Below are 11,824 nucleotides of genomic sequence, written 5' to 3'. Positions count from 1 at the left end.
TCTCAGTGACACATGGAGTCACACGGAGACTCCAGTCTCAGGGAGACATGGAGTAGCAGTTACAGACAGATCATTGAATGTTGTTTCTTTCTGCTGCTGATGGAAAACTTCCCTTGCTCTGGAAGCTCTTCACAAACTTTTCCAATGAATCCATACCATGGGCAGCAGTTCTCCACAAACTGCTGCAAAATGGGTCACATTTCTGTGGGATGCAGTCCTTACAGTCCTCCAGGTCTAGCAGGGACATCAGGTCATAACTTCTACCTGCAAACCTGCTCCAGCAGAGCCTCCACTGTCCACAGGTCAGCAGGTCCCTGCCAGGAGCCTGCTCCAGCACAAGTCTCACACATGTTCATAGACTCCTCTCAGGCCTTCCCCTGCCCTTGCCTGGGTTTCCTCTGTGGACTGCAGATGAATCTCTGCATCCACATGCTCCTCCATGGGCTGCAGGGGGACAGCTTATTTACCACAGTCTGCACCACAAACCACCAGGGAATCTCAGCTCTGGTGCTTGCAGCACCTCCTCTCTCCTTCTCCACTGACTTTGGTGCCTGCAGAGTTGTTCATCTTACATGTTCTCACCCTGCTCTGCTCCAGCTGCAATTTCAACTGCACAATATTTTTTTTTCTTCTTCTTAAGTATGTTATCAGGGAGGGTTTAGCACCATTTCTAATTAGCCCAGCCTTGGCTGGAAGTGGCTCTGTCCTGGAACTTTCTGGCATTGGCTCTGTTGGACATGGTGGAAGCTTCTAGAAACTCCTCACAGTAGCCACCACTATAGCTGCCCTGCAACCAAAACTTGCCCTTGCAAACCCAGTACACAGGGCAAATGTTGCTTCATCTGAAGCCATTTCTTGTCTGATCAGCAAACAGAAGGAGGCACTCGTATGTGTACAGAATGAAAGTTGTAGGCACAGTTTAATTCAAAGGGCAGTCCGAAAGGCAGCAACATTCTTGTTGGCTTTTATAGAAGTTAGCCTGGATAAGATACGGATGAGATGAGACAGTCTTTTGGAAATCAAATAGAAGTCTCTGAAAAAGGAATGCAAGGCATATTAAAATAATGGATGAATCATGGCTGTGTTGTGTCCAGATAACAAGGGTGAGATGCAGGGTTGATCCCTGGGTGAAGTGGCCAGGATTTGGACCTGAAAGTGCATGCTTAGGGATGCCTATGGCCAGGAAGTGCAGGGCTGTGGGGAGATAGAGACCAACTCTGCTGCAGCATCGCTGGGGCAGGGGTGATCCCAGTACATGGTTGTCAAGTTAAATGCACAGGAACACATTAACATAAATTATTATACAATTGTCTGCCCAAACTTGATAGCAAAAATTAATAATTAAATTTTTGAAAGCTTTTGGGTCGCTAATGGCTTATTTTCCACAAACTGAAGAATGTAAGAGAAACAGAGAAGTTCAGGAAGTGTTTTTCTGTTCGAGATTTCCTATTTGCTCATATTTCTGCCATGTCTGAGAGTCAAAGCATACAGCAAGTTAAAATCAAGTTTACTTTACAAATAAAAAGAAAAACTAACCAGTGGAATTGTATTAGTGGAGTCTGGACCTTGTCCACCCAGTCTTGAGCTAACAAATGAAATCAAGTCTTCTATTAGACAGATGTCTAAGTGCCAAGCAACATAAACAAATACTTCAGCACCCAGGTGCACAGGAAAGCAGAACGTCTTAATCCCTCATGCTTATATTCCATGAGAAGATATCAACAGCTATGACTCCCAAGTGCTGAACTGTGTGACTTCATACTGAAACCTTTTTTCTCAGTGCTGTGTCTCTGGCAACAGTGTGAATACACTGCAGTTGGATGTGTGGCTTACAGCAAAAATTTGTTTAGAAAGCCTGCCCTGCTGGGAAGCAGTTTCACTCCATCCAACAATATACAAAAGGTAGCTCATCATGCCCCCCTGCACAAAATTTAGACTTCAAGAGAAGAACTATTCTAATGTAGGTCAGACTATCACTGTGTTTCTGCAGGACAGAAGGACAAAGCACATCATTATCTCTTTTCACACAATAGCCTTGATTTATAGGCAGTTATCTACCTTTTGTCTCATATAGAGTGTTTAAACCAGAAATTTTTTGAATAAAAAATATTTGAGTCTCACACATCAGTCATATATTTCACATATATAATAATTTGTATGCTCTATAAGGCTCTTAGGTAATCTAGAGGCATCATTCATGACTAAAATATAGATCAGAACTGTGGCCACCTCAATTATTTTGAAACAGAAAATTAACTGCCTCTGAGCACACACCACCCACTGCCACTTCTACCCTAACATGCCCCCAGCATGTTGTACTGCAAAGCAATTTTTCTCCAGGAAGACTATCAGGGCAGCATCTTTGAACAAAAAAAAAAAAAAAAAGAAAAAAGAAAAAAAAAAGAAAAAGAAAAAAAAAAAGAAAAAGAAAAAGAGATGGAGTCTATTTCAAATGGAAGCAGTAGAGCAAGGGAGCCATCCCAGAGGTAAGTGGTCCCTTCAGTCTTGTGATTCATCCTAAAAAACAAAAATATAAATATATCATAGAGAAATAATCTAGCTCCAATATTATCCCAAATGGATGAGAAAGAATATCCCAGTCAGTGAGTATGTATCACCAATCAGAAAGACTTTTGTCTTCCATGTGATGGAAAAAAAAGCCCCTTGTTTCTATCAAATAAATACAATAGTAAAGATGATGTATTGAAACTTTTTAGTACAAGAATAAAATCTGTCTAGTTTGACATGAGTGCATGAAATTTGTTGCACTGCTATGACTATGCTTCTCTCTTCAGGCCACTTTTTATTATTCTTTATTCAAACCAAATTTGTAATTTTGCCATATCTTTAATATGTTTAAAATTAAACAGTATGTCACGGGAATGTATGTGTGATGTGACTCTGTGAGAGGGGAGTATCTGATTTACTGAGTAAAACTGGATCTGTAAGCAGAACTTTGAAATACAAGGCTCTTACCCTAGAATACTTAAACTATTCTAAATTAAATAGACAGAGTTATTTATTTATATGATCAATATTTTTGCTTGAGTTTTGTGTGAAGCACATTAAATGCCTTATGCATAACTGGGTTTTATGACTGTTTTGGCCAGGAAATTGGTGCGAGTTCTGTATAAATAAAGAAGCTGTTAACCATGGGTGATAGCTGTCACATTTGCAAATGACATTGACAGAGCTAATAAAATGCTGTAAGCTAGATACAAGCCTGGGTAGAATGATGAATTTTAAAGACAAGAAAAAAATAAATGTTTGACTGATCAAGAAGGAAGGAAGAAATAGCTCACTGCAAAATAATCAATACCCCAAAGAATTTTTGTGTATTAGCAGTAAACTCTTACAAAGCATGCAATCTTCATTCTGCAAGAGGAAGTCAGAATTATAAGTTTTAATGTATTTACTTGATATGTTTACACACAGAAAGGCTTCCATAGAGCCATTTATAGTCCCAGTCCCATACATCTATTTTACCATAATCAATACGACTATACTGTATTTTGTTAAATGAAATGCCTTACTTTTTTTTTTCTTTTTCTCAGTAAGCAACAAGGTTTCTTTATCTACAAAACATCATATTTTTACATAAGCCCTATAAAATTTTATCAGTGAGTATAACTAAGAGTGATTTTTTTTTAAAGTTTAGGCACTGGAAAAAAGAAAAGTTAATATAACAAAATTGTTCACTAATTTGTGGGTATGAAGTAAATGTGTTTTGGCCACACATGTCTTTTCCTTCTGCATAATATGAATAATTTACTTGCTTATTACATGGACAGTGTAAAATTTATAAGTTCATATGCTTCAAATATTAATTTCCCTTCTTTAGATTTGTCATATTTGAAGAAAAATATGTGACAGTTCAAAATATTCTTCTAAATTACCACTCTCAACAATGAATGGGTTTAAATGGTTACTTTGATTTTCTCTGAATTTCTCAAGTTTTAACATATATAATCAGAATAATTAATTTCAAAGTTGGCTTTGAGGTATCCTACTATCAAAAAAACACATAGCTGAGGTATTTTCTCAATATGTATTTTGTCAGGTAGTCTCATGCATAAAAGGGAAGAACCTCCTGAATGTCACAGGTGTTGTGATTAATAGTCAAGAAACATAGTACTTCACATTTCTGCTTCTCTTTAAAAATGATTCTCTGAATATTTTATGTGGTTTGTCTGTAATCTCAGATCTCAGTAATTTAATTAAGTAATGACTCACTTCAGAGCATTTTGAATGGGATAATAGAAGCCTGTGGACTGTACAGGGTGAGTGGAGGCCAGCAGTTCACTGACTTCCATTTCATAACTCATTGGACTTTAAATGAACTTGTGGGCTCGTTTTCCTGACTGGTATTATCTATGGATGAGCCAAGTCAGCTGAAGAAGGTTCATGAACTACTTCTGTAACTGGGTGACTGGCAGATTTAAAAGATGCAGAAGAGGATGGAGGTAAGTATTACTGAGCTGGAAATTAGCTGATGGTTTCTTTATATTCCAAACTGCTAGGCAGGACAATAGTTCAGGTCAACAACACCGTAGCTAAAGAAAAATATGCAGCTGTGTGACTTCCAAAGCCACATCTATCATACAAAAAACACTGTATCATCTCTTGACTTTCACCACACAGTTTATGCCATGTGAAAAGCTAACTCATTTTGTTTGTTTCAAATCTGTTAACTAAAACTTACTTTATAATTCCTAGTTTTTTCATTTTATTTTTCTATTGTGAAAAAATAATAGTAGTTTTTTATTTTTTCTCCACATGTCCATTGTAATTTTGAAATTTTTAACTTATTAGATATTATTCCCACCACTCATCTCTTTTCCATATTGAAGAGCCCTAACTTTTAAAAACCTCTTGATATGTATACTGTTTCACAACTATTAACCATTTTCTTGATTTCTGTGTGGTTTCTCTTGTTTTTTGAATGGGATTTGCCTGTTTTACTGAGTAGTTGAAATGTGGAATCACTCTGAATTTTTGAAATAGCATAATGACAGTTTTAATTGTTTTTTTCTCTTATTACCTAATACATCTTATTACTGGATTTGTTTATGTTGGTTTTGGCCACTACCTAGCAGATATTTAGCTAGAAATAGCAACTCAAAATGTTCTCTGTGAGTAATAAATTTATTCTAAGTTCAAGGAACAGGTGTCTTTTGCATAAGTTTTGGTTTTGTCCATTACCCTGTATTTTTTCAGTTTCAACCACAGCTTCAATTCATGCAGTAATGATACACTGATTGCTTTTCAAGCAGTCACAATTTGGTTTTCTAGATTATCTTTGGCTGTATCAAACAATTCCTGCCTTAAAAAAGGCTTAACAGTACTCCTTACACTGAGAAACCTTACAAAGTAGCCTTGTACTTTTTAAACTGTTCTTAAATCTATCTTTAAGATCATGTAGTTTTAAGTTTGATGAAAGATTTTTTATTTTTGTCATAACCTTAATGGAAATCCAAATGAAAAAATCATATTACCTGTATTTAAAGGCTCATTCAATCCGTCAAGAAAACCCAGAAGATTAACCTTCTATATAAACTAGGTTTACTCTTAACTTGCATATCCTAGGAATTGCCATGTCCACTTGATTTTGCTGTTTGTGGCAGTTTCTATACAATTGCTAAGAATATTTTCAAAATTGAATGTGTAGGTTTTGGACTTTTCCAACACTTTCACCCCGGGTTCTTAAAATACCTAACAAAAAAAAACATTTTCAAAGCTGAACATTAATGTTGAGATTCTAAAACCCTTAGATATAAGGTTCCAGGTTATTAGTGGAAATTATGACTTAGAAGCTTCTCTACCTTTTGTTTTAGCATCTTCTGTTTAAAGTACATTTATATATGCAGAGGATTGATTTCAAGAAAGCATATATGTACAGTGAGGTCTAATGAATTCTGGACTGGAAAAAAATATCAGTGCTTTGCTAGCAGGCATATATTAAGGACATATATTCTTAAGGACAGATAAGGAATCAATGACAGAGTCAGGAAAGTATATTTGTTAATGGATGCATCATAATTTCTTTTTCATGGAACAGAATTTTGCTTTCAATATACTAAGCTCAAGAAACAAGTTTTCTTGTAGTCTACCATTCTTGTACATAAAATATTGGCCTTGACTCTATATCATTGCATATACAAAGAGCTTTCTTATCAATAAATGAACTGTGGTTTCATGTCCATTATTACTGGATCCCATATAGCTATTCCTCTTTCATGTGTGGTTATCCTTTATCAACTTCAAAACAGTCTAAGAAGGACTTTTGCTCATCCATAAATTTTCCATTGTGAATAACCAAATATATCAAGCCACTCAGAAGCATCAAGTTATATATTCCACTTCTCTCAAAAATGTTTCAGTCATCTTTTCCTTAGTTCATCTCTTGGCCTTCAATTACAAAATATCATCCATTTTACTTTTATTCGTGTTGTTTCTGTCAACATTTGGATGAGAGTGTTTATCAGCATCTTGTAGATGTTAAGGTTCCTGAAGCAGCAAATTGCAGCTGGTGTTTGTTTAGCAGCAAGAAGTTCAGATCCTTATCATCCATAAATTCTTTAGTTCCACTGCAATCTGGGAACAACAGCAGTGATATAGCAAGGGTGGAAGCTGGAAATGGAATGTTGAGCTGAATACAGACACCATTATTTTACCTGAAATTTGGATATGTATTACTTGTCAAATCCCCATAGTCAAACAAGAGATTCAGTATATAACTAGGAACAGACAGGCATATGGTGACAATACTGAGTGACTATTTCTTTGGCACTGCCATCATGGAGGTTTTCTGTACCAACACTAAAGTGAGACTAGAAACAAATTTCCTGTAAAGAAGTAGTCATTTACTGCTACTCATGTTTACACTTCACATTTCCATGGCAAATATGAACTTGTGACTTTGAAATGAAATGCTCAGAGTTTCATATTAATTTCTGGAACCAAGTACATTTACCACCATACTCTTATTAAAAGGTCTGTCAAGAATTGAGTGCTCCTGATCAGTACCAGGGACTATGCAGCCTGCACCATCAACAGGAACTGCCCAAAGTGCAAAAAGACAGATTGACCATCACAACCTCTCACATTCAGGATAAATCCTTTCAAGCAGTGATAATATCTGTCATAAAATGCCTCAAACTAAGGAGTGTGTTTTCACTTTCAGAGGCCAAAAGTATTCTTTTCCACAGTAACACATCATAGTAGCATCTTCCTGGCTGTCAGAATCATGTAGAACTCCACAAGACACCAAGTACTCTTTCCACTCACTTAAATTAGGATGTTTCTGTCACCTGACCCTTTTTCTCAAAAGGTGTTCTTCCTTTCTAAAATATAACCTGAGAGCAGACAGTTTGAGTTCAAGTGTAAACTGCTGTCCAAAGTCACTTACCTTTCAATTGACACACTGCATCTTTGCATGTACGCATTAAAACTATTATTTCATTGATCTGACAGCTGAGAATCCAGTGTGGAGGCTGAAGGTCCAAGATAGCCTAAGATTTTGCCCCTTTTCATTTTAGGGATAAAGCTTGAATAGTAAGCTAAATATAGCATGAGGTCACATATGGTGCATTTATTTTCTGTGTTTCATGTAGTGTTTATATTTTTTGTGGGTTTTTTTGTTTGTTTTTTTTTTTTCCACACAGGCTAACTAAAATGTGAGCAATGAAGTCATATTAGACTCACCTAACCTTAAATTTGATTAGATTTGAAAGAAATAGAACAGAGTCAGCAAAGGTTTTCTTATGTATGTCATGATCACAGCTTTCTCCAATGCTTTCTGAGCTCTGACAATATTTTGTGTGGATACAAATTGGGCAAAAAGTAATAGATTCTTTTAAGTAGGCACACAACTTCTTCACCTGCAGCCATATGGGTAGCCATTTGTCACTCTTCCTGCAATCTATAATCTTTATCAGAAAAATTAAAATTCTGCTCCAGAAGTGAGGGAGTTGTAGCAGCTTTTCATTAGAAAAGTACAGTCCAAAACTTCCTGCAAAACAAACTAAATACTTTCATAACCTCATGTTGAATAGACAAGAAAAAACCTAGTCATACCAGTGGGAATCTGTGTGTATATGACTGATCCAGAAGTATGGGTTATTCACAATATCAGCAACAAAAATTAGCATAACCTGAATAATATAAAGAAACACAGTAAGAAACATATAAATAACTTTTAGTTACATCCATTTACTGGATTTTTTTTCTGTATTTCCTAATCTATCTTCATTTTATATTACACATAACTTATGTTTGTATTAACTTGAAGAAGACTAGTCATAAAATATTGCAATTTTAGTTCATAAAATTTACAATAAAGATTGTAATACCCCACTGAAAAATCTGACCTGTATTACTATTTACTTTATTTTGTGATGCATTTCTGATAATTTCTGTGTAATCACATCTTTACTGTGGTGTTAATTGTCTAGTCTACTACCCTTCCATTGCTCTTCATGCTTCCTGTAATTCCCTTCCCTCCCTTATAAGTCTTTACTTTGTAACACTGAAATCAGAATTCTTGCCTTTGAAATAAGCAATTAGTTAGGGAAATATGATCATTTTCCATATGACCTCAGACACTAGGGTCTTGGACAATACAAATGCTAAAAACCAGCAAGATTTTTAAACTTATAATAAAAAGTCATTTGAATTTTGAAATATCATGCAGGGAAAAAAAGGTAAGGAATTCAGCTGTGAAAAAGTCCAATCTAAAGGTTTGCCCCAGGGTACAAAAATGAAGATTATTATATCAGGCATCAGATACCACTGAAAAGTGTTTCCATTTTTCAGAGAGATAAATTCCTAGATTCCCCTGATATTCTTAACCTGAGTTATTATACTGCAGTGCTCCAAGCACTCAGTGCAAAAAGGGGGCCTGTGAGGTTAGGGGAAAAAAAAAAAACAACAAAACAAAACAAACAAACAAACAAAAAAAAAAAAAAAAAAAAAAAAAAACAAAAAAAACCCCAAACAATAAAGCAGGATACAAAGTGAGGAAATGTATAAGTCATGTTTTCAGGATTCCTCATCCCCACAAATCTTGACAGAAAATAGGAATGCTGTTTTATTAAAAAATAATCATTAATCTATAAAAATTCATTGAAACTTCTAATGTGGGATTATGATCAAGAAATAGCTGGACTGAGAGATCCCCATGTAACAACCTGCTCTGAAGTCTATCTTGCACATCCATGATAAAGTGCTTTGACCAGTTAGTTTTTGATTAGTCCTTGCAGATTTTGGTGAGAAGTTCTATCCTGGACTCGGTCAAAGAACTCTCATTCTGATAGTGTTTCCATCAAATTCGACAGAAGTGATTTCATAATATTCTTAGGAAATCACAAAAAGAAATTTTGTCCAAAAAATGCAGTGAGTCTTACTGAAAAAGTAAAAAAAAAAGCCCATTGATAAATACACATGAAAAGGTCATCTGTAAAGGACAAAATATCAAGTGAGCATTAGAGGCCATTTTTTTTAATCACTAAATGGGATGGAATATGTTTATGAGGTGTTGGTCTCTGATACACTTATATAACCTGAGTTTCTACTTCACATACAAGATTTGAGAGTTTTACTTTATATTTCATTTCCTTCTGTCAGCAAATAGCATGCTATACTTGCTATAAACCATTTAGCCAAAGCTTAAGGTATACTTTGGTATCCTGCATTAAATAATTCTGCTAAATACAAGTAAGAAACAACAGCAACATAATTATTTTTATTATTATCAATATCACTTGCAAGAGACTTGTTTTTCAGAGTTGATAATTCAATTTGTATCATAAATATATTTTCAAGTTTTCTTTTTAATAGTTGGAGCAGCTAGAGATTAAAATGATTTTGATCTCTCAATTATTATTTTCCATGTTAGAATTTCTCAGATGAAAATTTATGTAGCACAAAGCATTGAAACTGTCTGGAAAATGCAAGTTTGATTTTAAAAAAAATGTTACCATAGTTTGTAAGTAGTACAGACTATGAGCTGTGTTTACTTCCTTTCGAGAAATCCAAATGTGGTTTATATGACATAATCAGGATAACAGACTGTTTCACTTCAAGCATGGTTTTTGATTAATAGACCTACTCTAGCAGAAACAAAATAATTTTAATAAGAGTGAGCTTTACTTTTCATACACAAGCAGTGTTTGATTTTTGCCCAGCTCAAATCCAGTAATGAAGCTGACTGTCAGATATGTATGCTTGAGATTTCAAAAGAGGGTTGAATTTTATTTGTAGGTGCTTTGTACCCAGATAAGTTCCAGAAAATGAAGGGAAGAATCACTCTTAAACCAAGGATATAATTCACATTTAAAGAAACAATGCATAATCTCAAGAATGAGGTAGAGAGCAATCCAATTTGTTTCAAGACAAATGAGGTAGGTAAAGTTGTGTGTAAGAACTGCAGAATATCTCAGAATTAGCCTGACAAATGTATCAAGACAGACCCATTCCTGGCCAGAATTCTGGCAGAAGATGTGGCAGTTCTGATATTTGACATGTTCACTTATTTGCATGTACCTGTACAGAGCTTTCAATTGAGCTCACCAGCTATTTGGACACTGAACATGCATGATGACAAGGTCCATTAAGGTGGGAGTTCCTGTGGACCCTGATTTTAATCAGCTTTTTCTAGAAATCTATCACCTTCCAAGGTCTTTGTGTCCTATGATCCTCTAAGAGTGCTAATCCCAATGTCCATTTTTGCTTTGAGGGTATTTCTGCTGGATGAGTATATTTCTGCAGGTACTGACTGCCTAGCAGCTCTGTTGCATGTACTCCCAGAACAGACCAGATTAAGAGACAACTAGTGTGGAAATTCTGATGGATCTTTGGGATTTCCTTGGTGGACTTGTGAGGAGTTGCAAGAACACAAAAATGCTACATGGAATCATGAAGCCCACAGAAGAAATCTACTAAACTCACAAGCAAAATGTTCTAGCTTTTGAAGACTCTCTGCACCTAATAAAAATGGTACATTTGCCACATATATAGAAGTAGTATAGACTGCAAACAAACTAAAAAATCAATTTCAGGATAATATAAGATTATAGAAAAAACTGTTAGGACAAAAAAAATCAATCTTGAATATAAAATATTATCTAAAATATTTCTCAAAATTCTTTTGAAAGTTTTAACACTTCAAATGAGGACTAAAACAAATACCATAAAACCTCCCTGAATGTGCTTTCAGATTCAGGCTGACAGTATTTATTTTGCAAATATTATCTTACTATATTTTTTTCTATGTTTGTTGTGAGGCATATGTGAAAATTGCTTATTATGGTGGTACACAATCTAAATTGACTCATGAACAACAAAGTAGAGTAAGAAGTGGTCAACAAGAAAATTCTACTTTTTGTTTCCTGTCCACCCTCACTTTATGTTTTAATTTTATGACAGTCTGGGAAAGACAGCCTTGCTTGAAACATGTTTGTTGTGAGCTATGGTGTCATTATGTTCTGAGATGTCATTTGTTGATAAAGCCTGTTAATTCCTTTGAGAAAGAAAGATTGATTCCTGTGCACTTTCTTTACATGTGCCTGAGCTTGAACATTGTAAATGTCCTTGTCTGTTTTTGCCTTCTGTGTCAACTTGGGATAAAAATCATGGCTTTTCCCACCAAATTGGATTCATAGATGTGTAACTCCCCAGTTCACTCATGTGGATAATGCATTCGTCCTATAACACTGTATTTCAGTTTCAGGACAGTGATGGTTGGAGAGGAACAGTTGCCACAAATAAAAGTAATGAACCATTTAGCAGCTATATTGCAGTCTGTTGTAAAATATCCTATGGTGTC

The sequence above is a fragment of the Passer domesticus genome, chromosome 1 (assembly GCF_036417665.1).
Source record: "Passer domesticus isolate bPasDom1 chromosome 1, bPasDom1.hap1, whole genome shotgun sequence".
Lineage (NCBI taxonomy): Eukaryota > Metazoa > Chordata > Aves > Passeriformes > Passeridae > Passer > Passer domesticus.
This window is presented reverse-complemented; position numbering follows the sequence as displayed.